This window comes from Apium graveolens, unplaced genomic scaffold (assembly GCF_009905375.1).
Source record: "Apium graveolens cultivar Ventura unplaced genomic scaffold, ASM990537v1 ctg3002, whole genome shotgun sequence".
In the NCBI taxonomy this organism is placed as follows: Eukaryota; Viridiplantae; Streptophyta; class Magnoliopsida; order Apiales; family Apiaceae; genus Apium; species Apium graveolens.
This window is the reverse complement of record NW_027417898.1, coordinates 12,125-21,730: the sequence shown is the minus strand read 5'-3', so window position 1 is coordinate 21,730 and position 9,606 is coordinate 12,125.

The following is a 9,606-nucleotide window of genomic DNA, read 5'->3' as shown; positions in this document are numbered from 1 at the left end:
CTGCTTGTAACAGCTTCATCTTTTCCTCTTTTGTCAACCTCCTTTTTCAAATCATCTATCCCGACAATCTGTAGAGAAAGTCGAAGTACACATAAAATTCACTTAAAATAAGATTGACAAACTACATGCTAGGTTCTCAAAATTTCCAAATAAAAGGAGGCCACAAACATATACAGAAGGCAATTTGTAAACCAGGGCACATAGATTTGTAAAGTAATCCATAATTATGCTTCTTTTTTTGTAAATAGTTCAGCTGCTTTGTAGCTAGCTGATTACCTAAAAATAGTTTCAAAAACCCTTAAACACGGCTCTACAAACTGTTTTCTGGAAACTAGCAATGGTTGCTATAATTTCTCGTAACTGTTAGTATAGAAGTCATTAGTTCAGTCACTAACCAAACAGCAGTCTAGTCAGTGATTGAATGCAGTTTGAGTCCAATGTCTAGTTCTTGATAACTTGGTTAATCTATGCATGTATATAAAACAAAATGATTCAGGCTTACTTACCTTCATAATGTAATCTACAACTAGACCTGTTCTCTGGTCTCCCAAATGCAATTGACTAGAAGAAATAATACAGTGGTGTCACCGTGTCAGAGAAACCGTATATACTTAAACAAGAAACTACAGTATCTAATTAAGAAACTTTCGACCGCTAATACAAACCTTCACGAAAGTATCAAGATCATCATCAAGTTCTATTCCAAGATCCTTTTCTCTTCTCAAAAGTTCCATTAGCATATCTGTATCAAATTCTATATGGTTAGATTCATGATCTAAAATTTACAAAATGAAACTAATCGATAGATAAAAGATAAATATATATTCAAAATCTACACCATTTTCTTTTGGCTTACCTTGCTTGAATCCAAATCCTTGACACCGTCCTGAAAGTTCAAGAGTCTCCCTCACTGTCATTTCAGCAGTGTTCCGATCCCGTTGACTGACATATGCAGAAGTCCTTTGGGCAACAAACTCATTTAGTGTATGCCCATTATAACTGATTTCCCTGGTTATAACGAGTGTTTTAAAAAGAATGCCTCACAATCACATTAAGTATCCATTGCAATCCCTAATTTTTCTAGCACTTGCAACCAGAAAACACTAGAATTTCAAAAGAAAAAACATACAGCAGTAACCATATATCAAAAGAAACAGAGCATTGAGGTGGTATTCTAAATCTATTATTCTTTTGCAATCACTCTCGTCGGCCTGTGCATTCATTATCAGCATTCACCTCATTCTTAATAATCTGTATATCCAAGTAATATAAAACTAATGGATGAATATCAGTTAACATGAATCCTTCATATGTTGTTTATGTTTCATATTATTACCTTGAAGACAGGTCCAAAACCTCCCTCTCCAAGCTTATTGTTGTGGGAGAACGAATTTGTCGCCTTTTCAGTTAATCAAAGCTAATTAGTGGCAGTTCCAACTCTTCGCTCTCAATCTTGGTTAGGGCAATACTTTCTGAATTGAATTTCAACCTTTCTGCAAAAAAGAATAAGATTAATATAGAAGGTAGTTTAGTTCTTTACTGGCCAAAAGTCAGTTCATTCTTTGAATGTATTTTCGACTTTTTAAAGTAATTTTAATTAAAATTTGTACCTTCTCTCTTCAGCCTTTTGTTCTTTAATAAGAACACAAGTATCACAGCAAGTAGTACAAATAGTACTACAGAGACTACAATTATCCATACTTGCCTGTGTAATCTGGTTCCCCCTGTTTTCTCTGTGCAGCCCGATAGTTAAAAGAAAACTTCAAGAAACTTCACTGTTATCAGTAAAAAGTGAAGACCCTTAATATACAGAGCAGGGAGTTACCTAATTCAGATGCTGCCATTCTTATATAAATATCTGGCCCATCTTCAGAGTATCCTTCGATGTCGATCAAGTCATTAAACCATAAGTAGCATCCACGTCCACCTTTTCTAATGTCTGCCTTCACATATGCTGTACATGAGCGGTTCTTTAAGCACAACTTCTCGCATTTCTCAAGGTTTATTTTCATGTGATACCAGGCATATCTTGTGTCAGGCAACTTCATACCCGAGTGTTTCATAAATCCTTCTCCAGTCGCACAATCTAATGATTTTCTGCGGACACAACCGTTAGACCAATCACATTAAGTATCCATTGCAATCCCGAATTTTTCTAGCACTTGCAACCAGAAAACACTAGCATTTCAAAAGAAAAAACATACAGCAGTAACCATATATCAAAAGAAACTGAGCTTAATCGACATCTAGCTTACTTTTCTGTGCAGATTTTTTGTTTCGACTCCTTTAGCATTTCATCTAGTTGTTCGGATCCTCTAATTGAAACCAGGCCCTCAGTGTGCTTGAGAATTTTACCTGTACCATATTGGACAGGGAAAATCTCATTCTCTTTCTTCTCCAAGGCCTCAAAAGACAAAACCCATGGAGTAAATTAAGCATAACAAACATAGAACCTAACCTTGCAAATGATAAACATCTACTCATCAGTCATGCCCTGAGCTTGAAAGGTCAAATCAGAACTCCAAAAAATATTCCTCAAAATTATCGCTTTGAACTTGAAAATCAAGGAGATTAGAAATTCCAACCTTCATTTTTTTACTTGAGAGGCTCCACCTATTATTGGAAGTGAATCTAAATAGTTGAGCTGAATTCATAGGTAATTTTGTGAAAGAGAAACAAGATTGGGTGATTGAGATGGTTAGGGTTTGAAAACTCAAAAACCTAAACCCATCATAATACACACATAATCCATGTGATTTTAAGCAAAACCAGGTAGAGAGAGGAGAGAGAAGAGTCGTGGGAAGGGGAGAGAGAACCGGTCAGATCTAAGAAAGGGGAAAGGGAGAGGTATTGGGGGAATGAAAATTAGAAGGGAGGGGGAAATGAAAATTAAAGGGGGGCAAAACCAAAAATTGTGTGAAAAACGAAAATTTAACCAAGAAAGATTTTAAGAAATTAATTATTTAATCAAGAAAGATTCTTAATTTTCGGAGTTGCAATTCTATTCGATTTTCATTATAAAATCATACAAGATAAATTTAAAATTTTTTGAATAATTTTTTATATGATTACAATCGATATATCTCAATACAGTTGGATCTTCGAAAATATCATTTAAAAAAATTACCATGTTGATAGGAAAATATCTCAATAATTTTTTCATATAACTAAAATTGATATATCTTAACATCCATACGGTTGGATCTTTAAAAAAATCATTTTAAAAATTAATCTTGTAAATCGGGAACGAGTCTCGTTGTTGGGAGGGGTACTTTTACCGGATTTTTTTAATCCTGACATGCAAAATGAATTTCAATTTTTTTAATATTTTTTTCATATGACTAAAATTGATATATCCTAACATCCGTACGGTTGGATCGTCGAAAAAATCATTTGAAAAATTAATCTTGTAAATCGGGAACGAGTCTCGTTGTCGGGAGGGGTACTTTTACCGGATTTTTCTAATCCTGACATGCAAAATGAATTTCAAATTTTTTAATAATTTTTTATTATGACTAAAATTGATATATCTTAACATCCGTATGGTTGGATCGTCGAAAAATCATTTTAAAAAATTAATCCTGTAAATCGGGAACGAGTCTCGTTGTCGGAAATGGTACTTTACCAGATTTTTCTAATCTTGACATGCAAAATGAATTTCAAATTTTTTAATAATTTTTTCTTATAACTAAAATCGATATATTTTAACATCCGTATGGTTGGATCGTCGAAAAAATCATTTTAAAAAATTAATCATGTAAATCGGGAACGAGTCTCGTTGTCGGGAGGGGTACTTTTACCTGATTTTTCTAATCCTGACATGCAAAATGAATTTCAAATTTTTTAATAATTTTTTCTTATGACTAAAATCGATATATCTTAAGATCCGTACGGTTGGATCGTCGAAAAATAATTTAAAAAATTAATCTTGTAAATCGGGAACGAGTCTCGTTGTTGGGAGGGGTACTTTTACCAGATTTTTCTAATCCTGACATGCAAAATTAATTTCAAATTTTTTTATAATTTTTTCTTATGAGTAAAATCGATATATCTTAACATCCGTACGGTTGGATCGTCAAAAAATCATTTAAAAAATTAATCCTGTAAATCGGGAACGAGTCTCGTTGTCGGGAGGGGTACTTTTACTAGATTTTTCTAATCCTAACATGCAAAATGAATTTCAAATTTTTTAATAATTTTTTCTTATGACTAAAATCTATATATCTTAACATCCGTACGGTTGGATCGTCAAAAAATCATTTTAAAAAATTAATCATGTAAATCGATATATCGTGAAGGAACCTTGTTTGAGAAAGTACGCCTTCTACTAGATTTTTGTTATAATTTCATGCAAGATATATTTAAAAAATTTAAATTATTTTTTTACATGAATAAAATTAATATATATCAATATCCGTACAACAATTTAATATGTATGAAACTCTTTTTTGTTATATGTTATTATGAGTAATATTCGTAAGTTAACACCATTAACGTCTGTATGAAATCTACAAAACCAACAAATTGATATTATGAGTTATATTTTTAACTTAATCTACATGTTATGTCCTCATCAATGTGATAATCTAGTTGACGCTATTAATATTCGTGTAACGTCTAATCCAAATAGGTAAAAGAATTCAAAAATCTATGAAAAAGATGATTTCAAATCTTAATAAACACAAATTAATTTGGTATAAGTTATCGGTTACTCCTATAAATTAATAAACGATGGCATATAATTATTCCGAAATTTTCTTAAAAACTAGTAAAAGTATAGACAACGATTTTTTCTAAAATCATGTTGTGGTAAGTTACTTTACATAAGTGTTTTTTAGGAAATATCGTTGTTGGAATTCTATAACGGTTTTTTTCTTTAAGATTGTTGTAGTATTATAAATTTTACAACAGATTATAAATATCGATAACGGTTGTCTGAATGTTACAAGTGTTTTATTTTAAAAATACTTGTATAAGGTAGATTAATACAACGTGCTTTTTCGAAAAACACTTGTTTGAATTGAACAATTAACAATGTAAATTTGAAGTGTAATTATTAGGTATATTTGTAGGTTAGCACACATATGATATGCCGAATAATATTATAACGAGTTATATCTGAAAAGTAGCACTATTAACATTCGTATATAATGTCAACTAAATCCGGATATCGTTACTATGACTTATATCTGTAAGTTAGTATATAGATTATGTGCTGCTTTATGTTGTTATGAGTAATATTCGTAAGTTAACGCCATTAACGTCTGTATGAAGTCTACAAAAACAACAAATATATATTACGAGTTATATTTTTAACTTATTCTACATGTTATGTCCTCATCGATGTGATAATCTAGTTGACGCTATTAATATTCATGTAACGTCTAATCCGAATAGGTAAAAGAATTCAAAAAATATATGAAAAAGATGATTTCAAATCTGAATAAACAAAAATTAATTTGGTGTAAGTTATTGGTTACTCGTATAAATTAATAAACGGTGGCATATAATTATTCCGAAAAAAATTAAAAGCTAGTAAAAGTATAGACAACGGTTTTTTCTAAAATCATGTTGTGGTAAGTTACTTTACATAAGTGTTTTTTCGGAAATACCGTTGTTGGAATTCTACAACGGTTTTTTTCTTTAAGATTGTTGTAGTATTATAAATTTTACAACAGATTATAATATCGATAATGGTTGTCTGAATGTTACAAGTGTTTTTATTTTAAAAATACTTGTATAAGGTAGATTAATACAACGTGCTTTTTCGAAAAACACTTGTGTGAATTGAAACAATTAACAATGTAAATTTGAAGTGTAATTATTAGGTATATTTATAGGTTAGCACACATATGATACGCCGAATAATATTATAACGAGTTATATCTGAAAAGTAGCACTATTAACATTCGTAGATAATGTCAACTAAATCCTAATATCGTTATTATGACTTATATCTGTAAGTTAGTATATAGATTATGTGTTGCTTTATGTTATTATGAGTAATATTCGTAAGTTAACGCTATTAACGTCCGTACGAAGTCCACAAAACCAACAAATAGATATTATGAGTTACATTTTTAACTTAATCTACACGTTATGTCCTCATCAATGTGATTATCTGTTGACGCTATTAATATTCGTCTAACGTCTAATACTAATAGGTAAAAGAATTCAAAATTCTATGAAAAAGGTGATTTCAAATCTTAATAAACACAAATTAATTTGGTGTAAGTTTATTGGTTACTCGTATAAATTAATAAACGTTGGCATATAATTATTCCGAAAAAAAAATAAAAACTAGTAAAAGTATAGACAACGGTTTTTCCTAAAATCTTGTTGTGGTAAGTTACTTTACATAAGCGTTTTTTAGGAAATACCGTTGTTGGAATTGTACAACGATTTTTTCTTAAGATTGTTGCAGTATTATAAATTTTACAACAGATTATAAATATCGATAACGGTTGTCTGACTGTTACAAGTGTTTTATTTTAAAAAAACTTGTATAAGTTAGATTAATACAACGTGTTTTGTCGAAAAACACTTGTTTGAATTGAACAATTAACAATATAAATTTGAAGTACTTGTGATTATTTTTTTGTTAATTATAAAGTAGATAATTAAACTATTTTGAAATATAAAATTTAAATATATAATCTGGATGAAAGTGGAATTTAATTAGAATTTGTAGTTTTAAAAAATTTAAAATTAATTGTTTGGAATTGTTTTTTAAATTGTTTACTATTTTTATTGTAATAAATCAGACAACGGTTTATTTGAACATTTTGTTATGCAACATGTTTTTAAATTTGGTAAGAAAGACAATTGTTTTAAGAATTTGACCATTGTCTGATATAGGTGGTATACAATATAGGTAAAACACTTGTCAATGAGGTATCATTTAGACAACACCTAATTTGTACATTGTGCGATTCAAGCTTAAATAACCAATAGAAAAAACACATGTCTCATTTCCACAACTGTTAAACTAGACGTTATCTCAATCATTTTCAGACAATGCATTCTAAAACTCGTTGTGCAAACTTACTCATTTGCACAACATCACTTTAGAAAGGATTGTCTGTCTCTATCAACTAGACAATGGATTTTAAAGCGTTGTATTAATGCTAAAGCCTTCCCATTCGCACAACACCTTGATTTCGAAAACACTTGTCTGATTTGTTTTACTAGACAACATTTTTTAATTGCTTGTAGTAATCAACGTCAGACAACACCAGTTTTTTTGGTTGCAGAAAAAACCGTTGTATGAAAAATTCGGGCAACACTTTTTTGGTCGAGTGTTGTCTGATCGGTGTTGTCTGATTGCATTTTTGTTGTAGTGGTTTAATAAGTACGCAAATATTACCTTTGTCAACATTTGCCCACTTGTATTAATATTTTCTACCGTCACTGGTAAAACTCTTATGTGATTTCCCACTTCCATTCCCCAGCTTGTTACTTTCTCATTACCGAAAGATCCACATGTAACGATTTCCTGGTTAACCAACTGTAGAATTCTACAGGAGTAAATTACCAGGAAAGAATAATTAATATCATAAACTCCCTTTTTTTTCTAAATTTAATATCTGAAGAATCTTATTGTCCTGTAGAAACTGTTAAAGCCAGAAAGGGGTTTTATACAAAAGGACATAATTTTGGAAATGAATGTCTACTAAAATATTACAAAGACTTATAGAAAGATATATATTGCATACGAATTTTACATACACACCACATATATATATATAAATATAAATTGATGAGATCATTTTCAAGTGATAAAAGTTGTGACAAGTCAACTAATCAATGATCCTTCTTGCACTGAAGTCCTTATATGAAAGAACTTGAGTGATCCTCCAATATATATAAAACATATGAAAGTTACCAAATACCAAGTATGATATCCTTTTAACTAAAAATATTCGTTTGAAACGTGACGTAATACAATGTACACAACTCACCTTTGACTCGACATATTTGTCAAGCTTCTCAGCTTGCTCAATATACCTGTATTAAAAGGATGTGCTTGATTGTTTGTTCCACGAGTGAATCAATACTACGCTATAATATTATGCAAATTACATTAAATGATGAACATTGAGGCCTCTCCTTTTGTTTATTACACTTACTATAACTTGCAGATGATAATGCTTTTGGTAACTTGTCATGCATTATTGGCTCCAGATGTACGAATGGAGTAATTTGCAGTTTCTCTTCAATAATGGAAGAATGTTATTTTAATGAATAATCCGCTGAAGAGATGCCATGTGCATCATTGGTGTGAGGCTCTAAAACTTTGTCAAATGTCAGCAGGAGTTTACTGATCCCGATATAGTATCCTCATGCTTAACTTCACTAGCATTTATGCAAGCTTCAGCCACCACTGCTTCCAATAGATGTTCGGCACATGAGTTCTCTATCGTAAGATTACTAGTGCAAGTTCTGTCATCAGGTATCTGAACAAATATTTCAGTCTTCCGTTTCTTATGTTTTGCGCATAGTGCTTCATGAATCTCATAGTCAATAGGAAAATACAAACACATATCACACTTATTTATGTGATTACCCTCTCTATATTAATCTTCCCAGTTGTAGCCATTGAGTAAAGATAGATCATCATGATTCTCTATGCCCACTACCGAGTCCCAAAAACCACTACTACTGTTATATTTCTTGCTGACAACATTTTCATTTATATGTTGCAAATATTTTGCAAGATAAGATTCAAGTGGATCCAAACTTTCAAAAACCCTCGAGATTGACTTCTCAGGTTTCTAATTCGTATTCCTAACTTCCATCTTCTTTACGTATTCATATTAGTAACTGACTTCTCAGGTTTTTCAGGTTGCTGCATTATTAAAACAATAATATTGCGGCATTTATCCAACTTTTCCTTTTCATCACCCTCTCTTATCAGGGTTCTAATTTTCTCGTCTTGCCATTTAAGTGTATCAATGAAAGTTTATTTCACTGTGTTTGTAGGTGTATATAAAGTGTAAGAATATGATGAAGTCATGTAGAAACATACCCAAATATTTAGAAATGGAAAGTTGAGGAAGTAGGTTGGGCCGCGTGCGAGTGTTAACTTTACATTAATATATTTTTTTCTTTGGGCCAAACCGCACGAATTGATTTTTAGGCACATCCCAAAATGTCATACTAACCGAGTTAACTCGCTGCTTATTAACAACCAATCTGCCTCTCCCACAAATGATGTAGGACAACTCCTAACAGTCTCCCCTTTATACATCGAGAACGACACTTGCTAAAACTGCCACCTGATTGTGTGATATAGCTCCCCCTTAACTCATACTGGAATAGCCCATACTGGAAGGCCTACTTGCCTCCCCTTTAGGTGCATCTTGAAATAGTCTATACACCGCTTCTTATGGAGCTCATTTGAAATTCGTATGGACCATTATAACCTGAAATTCCTATACCACTTGTTGGCCTTACTATAAAGAAATTAACTCTACATTAAGATAATATTATCCACTTTTGGTTGAGCCGGCTTAGATTTTTTATTTGGCACATCCCAAAAGGCCTCATTACTAATGTGGAATTAAGGCCCGCTTAACACCTCCAACAAGTGGTATTAGAGTTTCA